We start from the raw sequence: 19,053 nt of genomic DNA on the forward strand, positions 1-19,053 counted from the left end.
TTGCATTGGATAAAGATCTATGAGTTCCTTCATGTTTAGGAATTTATTAAGGTAACCAAAACTCTGGAATCTTTCTTACTTGTTGCATTATTCATTTCATTTGTTGACGATAATGATTCTGTTATATTAAGAATAATTAGGGCTTTCAAAGACATTTCCACATTTTTCAGTGACGTAGTTATAACTAAAACAGCAACCAAAGGAGAAAGAGAAGGAGTATTCAATCCTGAAAGAAGTCAGACTGTCTGGAGAAGATGTATTTTGAAGGTTTTATTGGTGGCCTTCTGAGAAAGGCAGCTATGACCTAAGCTTGAAGGCTAGCAAGGACGATGTGGGTTTGTGTGGGAGGGGGTTAAATCTAGTTTGTAAATGGTGAGTTATTAGCCCTGACATTTGAGAATAGACACTGCATTGTGTTGATGATGAGAGCAATCCTAGTTTTCTTGTTAATGGCAGTGATTCATTCTTTCCCACTCCACTATTGTTCCCGTTTACCTGGCAAAGAGAATTACTTCATATGTGTTTCCAATTGCTGATTTCTAGAGAAACAGTTCAAATGAGAACAGGAAAAGAAATGCACCAGGCAGGAAGAGTTCTGAGAACAGCTCGAGTTGATCTCAGAATGGGTGTGTTATTATTACTAATTGGCTTTTTCTCCCTCCTCTACTCTCCTTTGCATATGAGAAGACGTGGCTCTCCTTTCTCCTTACTCAGGGCTTTCATTCGCCTTTTCTTTCAAGTCAGTTTTAAACTCAAACTTTTCAAAAATACTTAATACTTAAGGTAGGTAAAGAATTTGGAAGCTTTAACTAGATGGGTGAGGTCATGCTCCTTCAAATCTACATGTTGTCATACATCTGGTATCACAGAGCAATCAGCCTTGGATTCTCCACTGCTGGCTTACCCAACTGCACAAAAACAGCTATGCCCCAAGTGGCATCCTATGTCCAGACAGAAGGGGTCTCATCCAATTATCTGGATAGATGTACATATATTAATGTTTTTAAAATTTGTCTCAAAGCCATGGCATATCAGGACAATGACCACAAGTAAATCAAGACTCAAGTGTCCACACAGAACTGTCTCTCCAACACTGTGTTTTATAACAGGTCTGACTACTGTCTGTGACTTTGCAAAATACTAAACACAGCCATTTCTCTGTCTACCTACCCTCGATCCCACTGGTGGACAGATCTGATTCCCTGCAAATGTGAAGTGACACAGCTGCACTGACATCAGTGACGATACTTCTCTTTATTACAAATACTAGTCTGGCCCTCCTACTTTCACAAATGCCCCTAAGGGGACTACATGAAAAATAAAGCTTGGGAAAGTACAGAGCTATGACTAGGGAACAGCCCATGGCACAGATGAGAGGACAGTAGCCATAAAGAGCTTGAATCCAGATGTGAAATTCTCCAATTCTCTATTTCCTATGTGAAGCAAGTTAACTTGGGTCAACCTTGTCCATAACACACAGATTTCTACGGACAGCTCCACCCAAAGATCTTTGGGAGCTATTTACTTAGAGCCATGCAAACATCTGTATATCTGACAAAAGAATGAAGCAAATTCCACCCTTTGTGCAGCTATCCAGGGCCACTGCAGCAGGCAGAGCAAGCAAGCGGACTGACATGCCAGGGCTAGCCATGCACAAGTACTTCATGTGTCCAGTGAGCATGGAGACCTCAGCTGCAGTTTCATCAGTGGAACAGAAGGTATCACATCCAGAGACAGCAGAGGGCACAAAACTGACCTCAAACAAACATAGTTTCAGTGGAATGTGGTATCTTCAATTCCTTCCTGGGTTTCAAGCAACTAAGCACTTTCCTGTGCAACCTACTACAGGGAAACTGTTTTTTAGCAGGAGAGTTGGACTCGATGATCTCCAGAGGTCCCATCCAAACCCTACAATTCTGTGATTCTGTGAAGAGATGCATGAAATTCATATTGAGCCCTCAAGCTATTAAACGCCTACTGCATAGAGCTACATCGCTCTCTGAGCTTCCACAGTCAACCATAAAGGTAACTGGGCTTTGGCCATGCAGAATTCCCACAGATTTCAATGGGAATTTCAGTGTTCCAATCTGGACTCCAAGAATGCAGCTTTGGACCCAAAACTCTGACTGCTGGAGCCACATTCAATATCAGCGTCTGGCAACACCCATTTGTGAAACAGTGACTCATTCACAGGCACAACTTTAGAGGGACAGACAGGATGACTTCAATCATACATTTCCATTTCATTAACAAAACTCAGTAAAACCAGATGAGCATCCTGGATGATAATAGTTGGTATTAATGTAATGACTGTAGGGATCCACTGCCATAGTTAAGAATAGTTTTATATCATACAGAATGCATTGGTTTAATTTGGTTCAAGAGCATAACAGTTAATGGACTCCTGCAGCTAAGGACAAAATTGTTTAAATGGACACCATTTTCTTTTTTTTTTTTTTTTTTTTCCTGAAAATACGATACATGAAAATGAATTATAGAAAGTAATTTGAAAGAGACAGTTCTTCAAAAGCACCTAGGTGACCTAGGAGTCTAGGATGCCAGATAAATAAGCTGCCATTAGCACTTTACATTCATTGTAAATAAGGGAGCAAGCAGTTTGTGTAATGGTCCACTAAGGGAGCGACAAGTAATTCAGACAGATATTTATTCAAGGTGCTCATCTGTTATGGCTGCACAGTCCTTACTAGTGGCTATCTGGGTTTCCATTCAAACACAGTTTTAAGTCTTTCTGTCCAATATTACTGTATATCAAGCCTCAAACTTGACAGAAAGCATCTGAAAACACACTGTGTGTTAAGGCTGGAGTTTGGCACTGGGCTTTTACTGAAGGGCTTTCTTAAATAGAACGGGCAGTGTTTTGGGCACTGTTTTTCTGGATCAGCATGTTTGGCTAACCAGTTTAACATATTCAGGGTACACTGCCATGGCAGCTTGCAAGCAGATGCCAATTCCCTCTGCACATGCTACAAGATGCCCAGATATAAGCTACCTCTAATCTTAAAGCATGTAACTGCAACCCTGTAACACTGATCCCAAACTAACATATTCTGCTTCTCAGCAGGACTTGTCAGTACAGGCTGAGCCACATGCTAATCATGGCTATGCAGCTTCACATTCAGAGCCAGTTTTCACCCAGCCAGCTTGGAGCACACAGAGTGAGTTCATATCTGCCTGCCAAATCCTGAGTAGGCATATCTTCAGTGACTCAAGCAGCTAGAAGTAGAAATGAGGGATGAATCTTGTGTAATATTCTCACAGTCCACTAAAAGGCTAACCTTGCTCGGAACATAGAGGAGCAAGTCAGAGTATGGTAGCCTGCTTTCCTGTCTTGATATGATAACTCCTTACTTTGTGTACCAAAGCTCTTCCTCACTGACACTTCTCCAGCTTCATTCCAAGTCCTGCCTCTCTTAGAAGGCTAAGTGCCCTTCTGCTCGGAGACATGAGTTCCTTCAGGATTTGCCTCCACATGAAAAATGAAAGCAACACATACCAAACAAAACTCCTCTTGCTAATTTCCTAATCTCCTCCCAGACTCTGTAGGATAACAAGTGCTTCTCTAGATCCCCAAGGAAAACCAGGACCTCACAAAATACACCTAGACCTAAGCTGATGATTTAAATTCTGTATTGCAGCCTGAAAGCTCTCTGGTTAAAGTCATGGCAATCAGCCAAAGCATGCTTTTTTCCTCCACAGTCCACACAAATCAAGTAAAAAAGTTCCCTCTGTCATAATGTAACTTCACTGAAATTATAATTAACCTTTTTGTATCCTAGCAGGCCATTCATTTAACAAAGAAGCTTAGAAAGCAACCATTGGTTTTCCAGTAATACATTTATCCATATTTCTTAGCATTCACATTTGTATCTGCTGTTTTTCTATTATTCATATTTTTAAGTCATAGAGATAATTTCTCTAGATTTACAAACACCCCAGGCAACACCAATCTGGAAATATACTATTTTGAGTCTTCCATCACAACTGCAGATTCTACATGCATTCCCGCTTTTGCATAACTGTGCATTAAGTCACCTAAATTTGATTTTTCAATTTCCAGTTTACTTTAGATAGAGCCTGCATCAGCTGATCCAATTCAGCAGTCTCTTTGGGACCTTGTGAACACAACTCGGGATAAAATAGCAATTAATACAACACAGAACTGTCTTAAACAATGTCTAGAAATGCAGTTCAAGTTAGAAATAAAAGTCCACAGTCAAGGCACAAGACTTGGCCTACAGACTCCAACACATATCTTTATCTGATCTCCTGGAGGCCGGACACAAGATTTATCCTAACTATAAGGAAAAGAAGCAGCAAACTAAGGTTCACTGAAACCGCCATCCTACTGTTCTAGTATTCAGGCCTGGGAACAGTTAGCCAGAATACTTCTGCTGACCTCAGCTTCTGGGATAGTTCTTCCTTGTTTAACCTTGAATCTTTCACATACACATAGAGGTAAACACCCAAAGTTCTACATGCTAAGACTTATGCAAACACATTTTGTGCCAAAGAGCATAGGCCAATAACCTGCAAAGATCCACACTCACACAGAATTGCACAATAGACCACACGTATTTGGGAGTGTGGCATTTGCCTATCACTAAAAATTATCAAGCACCAGTCATTTTCAGAATCAATTTGCTGGTCTCAGTGGATCAGTTACACTGCATTTATTCTTGCCTTAAGCAATACCTTCTATGCGGGTCATTCATACCAACTTGGGAGCTCACCCAGATCCTTCCCTCACCGTTTTCCAGGTCCTCAAGCTCAATAACATTTTATTCACCAAATAGAATTCCTCTGGCTTTTCTCTGAAACCCTAATTCCAACTTCATCCCTTCATCCTGAAGAGCTGCCAGAGGCATAGAGAGCCTACTCCACAGGGATTCCAAATTCCATAGTCCACTGCAGCCCAACACTACATGACTGCAAATCTTTCAAAAGAAAGAAGAGACTCCATAAAACACCATCAGACATCTAATATTTCAAAATGTAAATTTATACATAAGTTGTAAACTCTTCAAACACACACACTCAGCTAATGCACAGGTTTCCTCTGATCCTCAAAGGCTGAACAACAGGCACTTCACTATTGCCCTGTGTGTAAGCTCTGATCCACTAGCTGATGAGTGGATGGGGCCCAGGAAGACCAGTGCTCCTGGCAAGAGCAACAGAACTTTTCTCCTAATTCTACCACGTGCACAGTAACCAATGCACCATTTAATTGACACCCTTAGTTATTTCAGAACAGGTACAAAAAAGTGGAGCTGAAGAAGTAGCCCCCGAACTGATCCAGAATGCTAAATTAAAAGGTATTTTGTAAATTTTCAACTGCTATTGGGAAGGCCCAACTAACAATCCAAATAATCTCAAAATAATAACAGCCCTTAATCTAACATATATCAGCAAATTCCTGTTTCGCCCTTTTCTAGCAAAAATAACAACACGTTAGTTGCCAGTGCATTAATAAGATCCTATTTCTGCTCCAAAGACTGAATAGAACCTTTGTTCTTCACAGCAAAGGATTAAGAAGGTTGCTATTTTGGTAACAAGATGTGGTAGAGGTACTTACTTTGCAGCTGAGATCCAGACTGGATGACTGAGAAAGGAATAAGCTCTGTTACCTCAGATGAACTTATCAGCCTCGCTTAGCATGATGCATATAATTAACAATAAAAGAGAGACTATTCATGAATAATTACGATTTGATGCTGTTTAAGCTCATTTACAAAATGTGCCCTATGTTGTACAGAAAAACATTAATGTAACTTTATAAGATAGCAACATGTACACACATATTACATAAGAAAAATTACTTACTTTCTGGGTAGATTATTGGTCAGTTGCTTCTTTTTTTTCCCACTTTATTTCTGGGTACCTCACCTCTTTTAACAGTTCATCATAGAGAAAATCTGTCAGAAAGTGCCACAAGAAAAAAGAAGTGTCAGAAAAACAGCACATGGACAGAAACAAATGAGAGAACACTCTGAAAAGAAGATCAAATCATAGGACGCAGATCCAAGTGATGAGGCACCAAGATGATTGAGAAAAGTGTTTGTGAGGCTGGAAAAGGAAGCAGTGACCTGTGAAAATGAAAGCAACTTCATGAAAACATTAGTCATGTCAAAAGTATGTTGTTTATAGTTATTATAACAACATTTTTATTAAACAAACTTGTTTGGTATATAAAGTTGTTGCAAGTAAAACATTTCCAAAGGACTAGGGTAGGTAAGGCAGTGTGGTTAGAAACTGGCACCACTTTTAATTACACAAGGATTAACTTTTTGCACTTAGAAATGGAAATGCTTGGGGCTCACATCAGAGGAGGTCCAAATTTATAAATCAAAAGTATTATTGTAATAAAATCAAGGAGAATCTTCAAATACAGCAAAAGCAGAAGTGAAGTTAAACAGAGCCTTGATATCTCACTTGTACCCTGCCTATTGGCCATTGACATGACAAAGGACCTTGAAAACATAACAAAAATGAAACAATTTACTTTTATTTCCACTCCAGCAGGGAAGTTGTATGTATAAATATATTTTTTAAGGACTACCATGATGAAAAGCAAGTCCAGAAATGGGCAGAACGTCAGCAGGAAATATATTCCATTGGTCATAACTGATATCCTGTGGGAATGCTGTTTTACATCCAAAGAAACTCTCTTATATCTCCTTCTCTAAGAAATAGTAGGAATAGGACAGTAAAAATCCACAGAGGTTCAGATATCTCTGGCAGTACAGGTGACAGATATTGCAGGGAAATAAACCTTACACTTGAGTTTTGTCTGCATGACTCACCATATGCCTACTACCTCTTCAATAATTTTTGACACAGCCACCAATTTCAACCATATCTGATAAAAGCAGACACCTCAAACGTAATTATAATCCTAGCAGGAAGTAGGAAAGTAGTTGTATTGGTATATAGAATGTCCTTACTACTGCTTCTAATAAGGAAAGTCTTCAGTGTAAACGTACACGACTAGGCCTTCAGGGAATCCACTAGTACTGAACAGTTAGGAATTTCCTAGCCAGTGGAAAAGCTCCAATTGGAGCTTGAGTCTTGTTAGAAAAGCAGACAGCCTAATATCATAGGAAATTAGACCTTATTCAAAACGGGACTTTATTCATTCCAAACTCAGGGAATCACAGTTTTTCAAATAAAGAGTGGGAAAGAAACTGTGCTTACAAGCTTACATTTGGAGGTAACACTTTAATAAAACTTGAAAGGATTCAGGCTTGACGTAGACGTGATAAATCAAAATTGTAATGTGAAGGAAGTGAGAATTTCAAACAGTCTCTTGAGTTTACAGAACATGTTGATTCCCTTTCAGATCTTTCAGTAGGTTAACTAAACAAAATATCTATTTACAGCATAAAAAGGGATTGATTTCTTCAAGGATTGCCATTTGAATATCAGTGCAAAGTAATGACAAGTTACAGAAGGATCTACATACTGAAGCTTCCCATGATTGTTCTCCCAGTATGAAAAATAATTGCAGATTATAAAATAACTTCCTCATGGAATACTTGAAGAATTTGCAGCATAGTTTTATTTTCATATCATCATAGAAATGCTTTGAATCTCAAATGATAACCCTCTCTGCAGAGCCTTAAGGGCCCCAACCATGTAGCTTGACCCATACTGGTGCAACTCTGACAGATCTCTAAGACAGATACACTTACAGAAAAAAGAAAAAGAAAAAAAAAAGAAAAAGAAAAAAAAGAATCTTATCCATGCAACACTGGTTATTCAAATCTTATTACAACATATTAGCATGTAGCAGATTCTGCAGATTTTGAATTCAGATCCCTAACATTTAGGTAACATTTTAGCCACCTAAAAGAAATTCTTTGATTTGATTCCCTGGAGGAAAAGGTATTGTAGTTGAATAGGAAACTCTGGATGTGGGAGCTTATTTTGGAAAAAAAAAAAAAAAAAAAAAAAAAAATTAAAAGAAAAGGAAAATTTTCAAAATCAAATGCTACCATTTTAGTTTTGGGAACTCAGATGAAAATTAGCATCTTCCATCCTTTAGCTTTCTCTTTGACAGCTGACCAGCCCTAGCACATGCACAACTGAGCCATGACTACAGATAACAACTGGACTGACATGACAACTCCTGGAGAAGATAAATATTCAGCTGGGTGAAGACTGACATTTATATTTCGTTTCTAAAAATGCCATTTGAGTTCAGATGGATGGATGAATGCATGCATGCATGCATGTGTATATGCATTTTTTCCCCTCTTTTACAATACATAAGTCTTTTTACAATCACCTGAAATGCTCTCTCACTGGACATAATATAGCTATAGAATCGGGCATTTCAGTGGCCTTCTATGTTTTAATTATATATTATCTCAGACTTGAAGATTTAGAAGTGTTAAAAAGGCCCTCTGTGCTGAATTAGTGTAGTCAACAGCAGTTGTTTCTACTGCATATTTACTAAGATGCTTCAAGTCTCACTAGCCCCAATAAGTAGGAAGACTGTCATATTAAGTCAAAAGTTACACAAACATATCACTCAATTTTTGTGAGATAGGGCCAGTGTTCCAGACACCAGCTAGAGCTTATAGTACTTTAAGAGCAAGACAATGGAAATTAGACAAGTACAAACCTTATGACCTTTTAGAGATGCTGCAGAGGGGATGCAGTTGTGTTCAGAAGGTTACAGAGTTGACAGATGGACAGATCAAGGCATTGGGTGCTCCCCTCTGTATCTACCAAGTGCATTTGCATTAGGGTGAGAGATTGGCAGAAGGCATTCTAAATCCTTCCCTTAAACAGTCACAGTATCATCAACAGGTGTTGAGAGTGCCAGACTTGCTGAAAATTAAGACATGGTTGTCTCAACTTGGACAACTAGATTTCGAAAGAATTTTTGAAAACTGGAGCCTGCAGGAAAATGAGGGTTAGAGCAAAGCTGTCCTAGCTCTCAGGCCTCACACAGAGGCAGTTCTTTTGACTGCAGGACTCCTTTTTCCCTCACTTCCCCTATTCCTTTGCAGGGAGGTGGGGCCAAAGGGAGGCATTTTCAGCCTTCAGAAGACCTTTATACTGTATTAAAAATACAGTTTCTTTAATGTTTCCTTTTTCAAAAGTAGTAATATAAACTAACTGAGTGTGCTCTTAGGAGAGCTGTTGGCAAGGGTATGGGATAATCCTCTGCCAAACCTCATCTTTGGCATGAAGAAATAAACAGACTGTGGTTCTGCATAAAGACAAAACTTTTTGGAAAGCCTTTAAAATATTTCTCATAATGAAACAGTGGGAGGGTAGTTTTCTTGAAATTCAGAATACTCTCCAATCGACAAATTCAACCTTTAAATGTTTTGGCCTCTTCAATTAAGAACCGAGTTCCTTCATTAAAAATAAATAAGTAAAATTGAAATAATTCAGTGATATATGATGTATATGCTCTGATTTTAAACAATCCTCAGAAAGGCTATTTTCATATCATTTTCTTTGTCCATAGCAAATACGTTGTGCCAGATGATAGGAATTAAATTATTCTCATCACCCTATATTAATGAAAAGAACACTGAGATTGAAAGGTCACGTGTTCTGCCTAAAGCCATAAAGGAACCAGTGCCCAGAACAGCACTGCCAGATTAACTTGCTCTAGACTCTGGCTCTGTGCTTCTTAATCATGTTCCCCCTCCTGATATCTGAACAAGAATACTGTCAAAAATATAGGGGAAAAAAGGTGCAGCCTTGGATTTTATTTCAAGGTGCTCTCAACCAGTCTCCCATAGTAAACTGGAAGGCAATGAAAATTATGCAGAGAATTTAGAAGAAAAGCAATCGGAGTTTTTGAGAAATATTTCAGCAAATTTCTCATTAACGTTACACTTTAGAGAAAAATAGAGAAGTCAGATAAGAGCCAAGAAGCCTAATACCGTTATATTGTTTTGGTTCACTACGTGAAACACAACTGGTGTTTTAAAGAGTAGATAAACCTTCCATATTTAACAAATGAAGTTTATCACACATAGATCTGAAACACACTTAGATGAAGTTTCTGTATCCAAAAGGCTACTATGCTTTGCCAATACACACAGGATCATGTTGGACTGCCCAGTGTATCATGAGTGTTTTTAAAAGAAACTGAATACTTTAAGAACATTTTAATAGTGTTCCTTTTTGATTTTGGGTGGAAAGGAAGACTGTCTTTTCCTTTTCAGGATTATTTTTTTCTAAGTACATTTCTAAATCCCCCTTAGTTTTGTTTAATTCCAGCCTTGTAAACCCTTTGTATGTTTCTCTCTCTCAAGTCTATTTAAGCACTATTATATCTCACCTTCCAGCAAGGATGTTGCTGTATCGTTTCTTTCTTTTCTTTCAGAAACCAAGTCTCTTTGCACAGTTTGTGAATTTCTCCTGTCTACACAAAGGTCTACTGCTGCAGGCCACATAAAGACTTCAGCATTAATAACTTATACAAACTCACAAAGTTCTCTGCTTACTCCAGCTGTTATCTCTGTACAAGATTAATTCATGCCAAATCTTCAGCTTTTCTCCGTAATAATGATAATAACTAAATGTTTAAATATAAACACCAAAATTCTGACATCACCATGGGACTGTTCAAACTGGAAGCCAAGAACCTGCCTCAGTGTGGAGCTTGACATTAGTCAGTCAATTTGAGAAAAAGGACATACCTCATCCACACAGCCTTCCAGTACAGCTACATAGTTGACATGTTTTCAAGCACCTCCCTGAAAGAAGCAGTGGTTAAGCCCAAAGCTTCAAGAATTTCACTAAAGAATGTACCAGTATCTGGTTATGCAAAGGCCTTCGGTTGAAGAATACATAAACTTCAAATACCACTGGGGCTTGTGGGTTGAATTTTTTGGGGTTTTGAGTTTAGGAATTTAAGTCATATCTTACTGTGAGAAAAAGAAAGCAAAAACAACTGAGAAATGGTAATAGTCCACTAAAAACTCAGAGCCGTATGCTGTCATGCCACAATAATAAATAAGAGGCTTGTGTAGGACAGAAAGACAGGCTGTGACCTCCTTTCCACTAATTATCACAAAGCCATTTTGCTGCATTTTTACACTTTCCTATCTTTGTACTTAGTACTCTGTCCCAGTATAGCTCTCCCTCATTGTCTAGGCTCCAGTTTGATAACTGAACAGTCCAAGTTCTCATGTATGTCTTCCAAGTGTTTCTCATTGGAGTTAGTTATTTAAGTACATGAGGATGAGAGCTTTCTATTTAAAAGAAATTTATTTATTTTCCTCACAAGTCAATGCATTATCTGACTGCATGATGTTGCTATACTGAATAGAGCAAGATAAGGTCCTTTAGGTGTAAGCTGCATATGGTAACATTTTAGGTTGTAAATGATTCAGACACATTGCAGAAAAAGCATTTCCTGCAAGAGGCACTTTAAAAAGGTGGTTCTATAAAAGGCATTAACAGAACAGCAGAGTGAAAACGGTTGACCTACTGGGAGGAGTAACATGAAGATGGCATGAAGCCAAGAGCCCAAGACAGCTGTTTAGCACATTAGGAAGCAGGACATTGAGCACAAAGCTGGGTTTATACAATAAAGCCAGTGCAGGGTTTCAGCCGCAAAGAACTTCTGCTGCATAGGTAAGAAAACTAAATGCAGTGTTGTCACCTGAGTAAACACTAGCTGATGGAGAAGAATATCAAGGCCTGATCTAACACCTAATAAAGTTAATGAGGGGGCTATACTGACCAAACTCCACTTGAAGACTGGGCCCTACTCTGAAATCTGAGCCCAATGGAGTCAAGCAAATACATTCATTTATTATCAATAGAAGTGCTACTGTTGCTTAATGGACATGCAAACATGTTGGGGATTTGTCTTTCTCAAATGCCTTTTGGGGATATTTTCACGGCCTGTCATGAACATACACTGCAACAAACAAGCAGACACAGACATTCATTACATAAGAATCTTTAAGATAATGTGCGTGCAGGTTTAGCAGCTCATGTTTTCTCCAATAACCTAATTCTCATCTATCTATACTTAATATAGCCCACAATATAGTGGGCTATATATACTTAATATATATACTTAATATAGAACCACAGCAATTCAGTAGTTGCTAAATGCACAGATAAATTTTGGCTTTTACTAAATTGCATCAGAAGGTAAATTCACAACTTTTCATAAGGAAATCAGGTTTCTTTTATATAAACTTATTTCCTTAGCAGGCAACTGAAAACAAATTTTAAATAACTTTGTCTTCTTTTTGTTTGTTTTTAAAGGAAAAAATAAACAGCAGCTGTTTTTTTGGATGAGCTACATTGTTTATTATTTTCCTAAAATGTCCAAACGATGAAACTCATTTAACCCATTGAGGAGTGACACAGAAATGACATGTTGTGCATCATACATCAAATAAATGGTTACTCCTGCTGCTCTTTAGACATCTGGGGCTTAATTTGCAATTATTTGCATTTTTAGAGCAAAGCTATACAATAGAAATGGGAACACATCTCCTATGTTGATTCAGAATTAATTTTCAAAGGGTGATATTCACCATAAATCCTATTGCATGATTACTATAAACATGCAGACAAAAGAATGAGGAACAGCGTTGTCTGCTAATGGATGTTCGGTTATGAATTTCAATTGTTATACCATGTGATTAATTTACATGTTCAAATTAAGTCTCCATTTAGGCATGTTTAATTATGAGGTATTCAGAAGCATGGATGGGTATGTTTGATCATAAGGAGCTTTTAGGAAAAAGCTTGGCACTTGCTGTTTGTTTGTCCTGGTTTAAAATGTTCTCATTACATCATGAAATGAAAAAGTTTGAGAAAGGAATATGTCTGTTCCAAGCTAACAATGCACACAAGTCAAGAACTCTCCTCTTTTTTGTATTTCCCATAAAGACATGGATCAGAGGTATTTTTTTGGCAAGTAACTGACAGAGAGAATCCATGAAAACAATAGTGCTTTTGGAAAGACCAGTAGTACACATACTGCGCATGCCATCATTCAATCCCTCTTTAGAGCTCCTGCATTTCTGAAATCTTCAGACGCCCCTACATTTCAGTGGGACTTCCATTTCATGCCACTGTGCCGTAGGTGAACAGCTCCAGTGACTATACCACAATTTCCTTTGTAAAATGCAGGGGTCCAACTGCAAAAAAAGGGCTTAGGGCTGTGAAAATAACCAGCTTTTCAGTTCATCTGCCAAACCAAACATTTGAAAAAGAATGTTGGTTCAAATTGAACCAAACTCACAATTTTTTCCAGGTTTCCACACCAAAATCAATACCATCTCCACCCAGACCACTATATTTCCTTCAGTGTGAAATGTTCCATATGTTTCAAGAGGAAACATTTTTGGAAAATGTAAACATTTGGCAAATTCAAACAGAAAAGGCAAGAAAATTCAGGGAAACATGTGCAGAACCGTTGCAAAAGGATTGTTCACTATGACACAATATACAATTCATTCCTATGTTTTAATGAGGAAGTTTATTCCACGCCATGTAAAATGTAATAGAGTTTGCTCCACCTTACCAAGTGACTACCATTAACATAAGATAGGAGAGTCGTTCTCACTCTATTCTCATTGTCTCTCAACTATTACTGAAATACTTTGCATGATGTGGCTTATTGGACATTTCTATTTTGTAGTGATCTGAAGAATAACTGCTAGGAGATTCACCTAAAGAGTTAGGGACCCACATTAAGACTCCTGTCCTGAACAGACAGAGCACTGGCTTGAATACTTACCCAATTTCACTTAAGTGACCAGGTACTGGGGGGTTTTGAGGAGCTCAAACTGATTCACTTTGCATGTTTAAGTGCTTAAGGGGCCGCCATCAAGCCTAAGAATATCTTTAAAGCCTGGCACACTCACATAGAGGAGAAGGTACGAAACTGTCCCTTGGAAGTGAAAACCTGTGAAGAGGAACAACTGAGAGCACACTGTGGTAGTCTTCACTGCTGCTAATTGCTCATGTACTGTTCAGAGAGAGGATAACAAGATCTAGATCTTTGGAGCAGAGGACATAATTAATCTTTAGTCTCACTACCGCAAATTAACAACCTAATCATCAAGAGAGGAGGTAGAAGAGAAATACAACCCTGATGATTTTGCCTCCTTCCTATCACCAGCATTATTCTTCTTAGATGAAATTTTCTGGTAATAAGGATTGAGTTGTGCCAAACAATTTGCTTAATGCCAGAAATGACTTTTTTTTGACACTGCATATTTTTCTCTCACCGTCCTAGGCACTACAAGATGTATTTCTTTGAAACAGAAAACTTCTTCAAACAGCAATAACCTAACATGTAGGTGCAAGTTATTAGATACTATCACAAATATATTCATAGCAGTATGCACTCTTAAAAAAGCTCATGTGTGTGAAGCCTCAGTGGACCTCAGTTCAGGAGACTGCTTGTTTGACTGAAGAATCCTGAAGAAAATCTCACAGTAGCCTTCAAGCCATTCCTCTTTACTTCCACATTATATGCCTTTTTCTGCACATTGCCACTTAGATGTACAGAGTTGATGCAGGACTAGCCTAAATTCAAAATTCAAGAGTCTGAATTCATAAAGGTTTGTGAAGGAAAGGCCCTTTCATTTTGCAAGTATCGTACATACTCATACTCTCACCTCTGCTTTGCCTAGTACAGATAGAGGTGCCATAATGACAGTAAGAGCAGTAGGAAAATATATTTTAGATCTATTTATATATTATTGTAGATCTATTATATATATATATATATAAATATATGTATATATATAGTGGATTGATTTATCAAAAGCAATGATTTCTAATGTGACATAGAAGCACTATGTAACACTGTCAGGTAATAAGTCACTCACACATGCTGAGCAACTGGATGAATCAGGCAGTCCCTGCCCCCAAATGTACACATCCAAATTTAATCAGTGTGGATATATTTCTAAATGCATTTTAAAAGAAAAAAAGAATAAAAAATCAACCTAGACAACAAGTAGTGAAGATGAGAAAGAAAAAAATGAAGAAAAAAAAGAAAAAGTGAAAATAGCATTATTTTTTGCTTGAAATCACTAAGTGCAACTACATTGATTTTCAAATTGCTTAGAATTAAAATTGTATTTAAAGCTTTACTGAAGACTCTTCAATTTCTTTTGTTCTCTTTTTTGTCCAAGATCAACTGATAATGTCCTGCACTTATCATTATAGTTGAGACCTTCATAACATCTATTGCTTTGAACCAAATAGTTACTTTCAGCTTTTCAGATTTATTAATAAGAAATAACTATGTGGAAAAAAATAAATCCTGTGGCTTTGAAAGAAGATACAGATAACATTTATGAGTGAATAAATTCTACTCATATTTTTCTTCTGTCATATTTTTCTGAACTTCAATGAACCTTTCTCTTTACTTTAGGCACTCAAGATTTACTAATCAGTTTTTTGAGGATGAATTTGGATTTTCCAAATTGTTCCAAAGTGCAACGGGTATTCTCACCTCTGCTTTGCCTAGTGCAGATAATCAGCTACGGCCAGGGCCAGAGCTTACAGCTGCCATTACAAGACTTCAGCCATTGACCAGATTCATAGATTTACTCACTGAACTACATTCAGAATATACCAGATAAAGACAGACAAGATAGTAGGGTTATAAGCAAGAGGAATCAGGTTATGTACTGTACCATGATATAATACTTCTTATTCAGGGCTGTCATTACAAGACCTCTACCTTGCACAGAATTATGATGGCAGGGCTTTGGTAGAAGCTTTTAAATATTACCAAAGAAAAAGGGTAGTTTATGTAATTTCAGCACAACTGTTCATTCATTCCATTTGGATTTTTAACCGTTGTATTGCTGTTGTTCCACTTGTTCATCAGAAAATCACAACACTATGGGTATTTTCGAACATTTTACATATTTTTGTGTCAGAACTGAGATGGGTCATGTGACATACAGCTCTGTTAACATATTTAGGATTTGGATACTTGCAAGCTCTTGCTTTCTGGAGTATTATTTTTCTCCTTGTTTACATTTGAGAATTACTGGATGTTTGTTTTTTTTTTAACCACAAGGTTAGAATTTATGGGAAAAAATTAAGCAATAAATAGGTACAGTGTCTCAACTTCATTTTTCATGTTCTGCCTGCCAGCCAAAGGATTAGGGAGATAAAGCTAGTTTTCTTCTGTAAAACTGCAGCTAGTCCAGTCACAAGATCACAAACCCTCCCTACCATGTTATAGCTACACTTTGACCACACAAGTTTACAGATTATGGGAGTTACAAAAGGACATGGCAAAGATCTCTCTGCAGCCTTACTTAGACAGCAGCAGGAAGAGCTTCCAAGGGACCTCTCCATCCCTGCAGTGCTGAAAAACTTCCAGTGAAATCTTCCTGGATACCAACGATCTTGTTTAACACAGAAAAAAAAGACAGAACACTATTCTTGGCCAGCTGTAACAAGCACAAGTCTGTCCCAGCAGATCAAGGACACACTTTATCACTTAGTCACACAGACAGATGAATAGATCCCATTATTCTTTAGGAAGGTGCACAGCAGCAATCATAAACACATTAAATGTGCAGTATCTTATTTGAGACTCATTTATTTCTTCTTAGCTCTAAAGCTTTTTTAAAATGCCAACAGCCTCAGTGTTAGTTTGGTTTAATCTGGCAGGCAGCTCAGCACTGTACAGCCATTCACTCACTCTCCCCCATAGGGATAGGGGAAACAATCACTAAAAGGTAAAACTCATTCATGGGTAGAGATAAAGACAGTTTCATAGGACAGAAAAGGAAGAGAAAGCAATAACAGTAATCACCATTATCATAAAAGAATATAAAAAGTTATTATGTACAATGCAATTGCTCCCCACCTGCTGACTGAGGCCAAGACAGTCCCTGAGCAGTACCCCACCCTACTCTAGCCAAGTCAGCATGATGTCATATGACATGGGATACCCTTATGGCCAGTTTGGTTAGCTGGTTCTGCCACACTGCAGCTCCTTGTTCACCCCACCCCCGGCCTCCTCACTGGCAGGGCAATGTGAGAAGCTGAAATGTGCTTGGCTGGGTGAAAGCACTGCTCAGCTAAACATTGGCTTGTTATCAACATTATTTTTATCCTAAATCCAAAACACGGCACCATACCAGAGAATTAACTCTATCCAAGCTGCAACCAGGACAGTGGTGGAATACGAAGCTTGATACTGTATGTAAACCAATAACGTTCATTTTATTGTTTACTTGTTTGTTGTTGTTTTTCCTAACATGAAATTAAGCAGTAAGTTACTCCAAGGGAATCCTGAGATTACCCCAAAACTTAGAACTGCTTGGGATTTTGCCGTACCCAGCCAGGGCAAATTTTCAATATCCTCTGAAGTAGAATTATTTCTGCTATAAACCCATCTGGTTTCACAAACAAAACACTTTTATGCACTACAGATCCTCAATATTGCTTGCATTTTGCTCACAAATATAAAATAAAATTTACATTTTTCCCACATACCATCTTGTTCAGCATTTTGTTTCCCATCTCCTAGACAGTACTGTCTGCCTGCACAAAGCCCTGTAAAGAAGCAGATGTTGACCAGCTGCAACCAACATAAATGTTTTTGGTGTCTTTTTTCATTTGCATTGGTGCCAATGCAAAGGTCAGTCTAGTCTTCCTTTCAGGTTCAATGATAACTGATGACACTGTTGAGAATAAGCAGGCCCATGCATTCATAAAATATCCATCAGGTTCAGAAATTTGCTATCAGGAATTGTCTTGGCACAAAAATGTGCGTATGAGCTCCTGTACTTTTTTCTACGTTGTCTCCTTCTGCTCCTGGTCAAATCTCCATTTTGATTAAAATCTGTTTTGTTGCTGTTGTTGCTTATTAGAAAAAGAGTCCTATACTATCCAAGCTCTAAAACCTCAAGACCATTTACTACTGGCTTGTATTGTTAAACTGCACTTCTCACCTCAAATATTGAGAAGTGATGACAAGGCAAAAAAACAAACAAACAAACAAAAAAAAACCAAATACATGTTTTCTGATTATTTACCTAGAAGTATATCCCTTATTATTACTACAAAAACCATCCATTATCAATCAGGTTCTGATGGCCCTGTACTGGCAGAATTCCCATTACACACTCAATCATCCAGTTACACTGACTTTGCTTCAGCTTTCCATTTCTGCTTCTGATTGCTGTCAGATAAAGATCCAGATGCCTTTTCTGAACTTTCACAGACAAGAAAACAACACCTTCTCCTAATACCAGGACCCTAATTAATAACATGAGAAGAGCCAGAAGCTGCCACAGTAAACTGGAGTCATCAGCTGGAACAAGAAGCCAAGAGTAGTGTGAACAAAAAGAGAGTGATGAACGCAAAAGAAGGCCAACGGAGCTGTACAATTATCCAGAATGACTACCATCTGTTCAGAGAGAACAAACATGTGACAGTAAAGACTGTTGGGAGATGCATCAAATACTTACTTCTCTGATAGTCCTACCTACCACTGAATAGAGAGAGTGAAACAACAAGACTGCAAATGGACAACATGACCACAGATGGGAAGCAAAGGAAGCAAGCAGAAGAGGCGTGTCCATAATGAAGTTTTGTTATTCCAGAAAAGAGGTAATTCTCAGAAAATGTTCGAAAACCTTGCAGCACGCTGAAATGATTTAACCTATCCCAGGAATGTTTAATGGTCTATATAAAGCAGTGGAATTCATGAGGCTATAACAGGTCATACACATCAGTCTTAGCCACTTTGAATGCAGAAAATCACAGAAAATAGCCAGTAGGATGCAGGTGCCATAAATATACCCTCTGGATGCCAAATGCCAAAACAAGTGACAGCATAACTGTCCAAACACATCCTTTTCTATCCCATATTAAATCTATATCCAGCATTCTTTTCTATACTACCCTCTAGCCAACTGGAAGTCGACTCCGTTGTCACAGAGTTAAGATCAATCTATGCCTGTGATATGGGGGCAGTAGGCCCCTGGCCCTTCTCCCACCGGCGGGGCCGGGGGGGGGGGGGGGGGGGGGGGGGGGGGGGGGGGG

The 19,053-nt window shown here is 38.3% G+C and overlaps 1 long non-coding RNA gene across 7 annotated transcripts in view; it reads right to left on the reverse strand.

Annotated features, from left to right (window-relative positions):
• LOC122158113 overlaps positions 1 to 19,053 on the reverse strand; it is a 137,633-nt gene that overhangs the window by 35,035 nt on the left and 83,545 nt on the right. For all 7 annotated transcript variants that reach the window (XR_006168133.1, XR_006168131.1, XR_006168132.1 and 4 more), the window contains one exon: positions 5,842 to 5,933. This is a non-coding gene — a long non-coding RNA (uncharacterized LOC122158113). The remainder of the gene's footprint in view (positions 1 to 5,841; positions 5,934 to 19,053) is intronic.

Source organism: Centrocercus urophasianus, unplaced genomic scaffold (assembly GCF_019232065.1).
Source record: "Centrocercus urophasianus isolate 14NV4802_14NV808 unplaced genomic scaffold, USGS_Curo_1.0 seq_14, whole genome shotgun sequence".
Classification (NCBI taxonomy): Eukaryota; Metazoa; Chordata; class Aves; order Galliformes; family Phasianidae; genus Centrocercus; species Centrocercus urophasianus.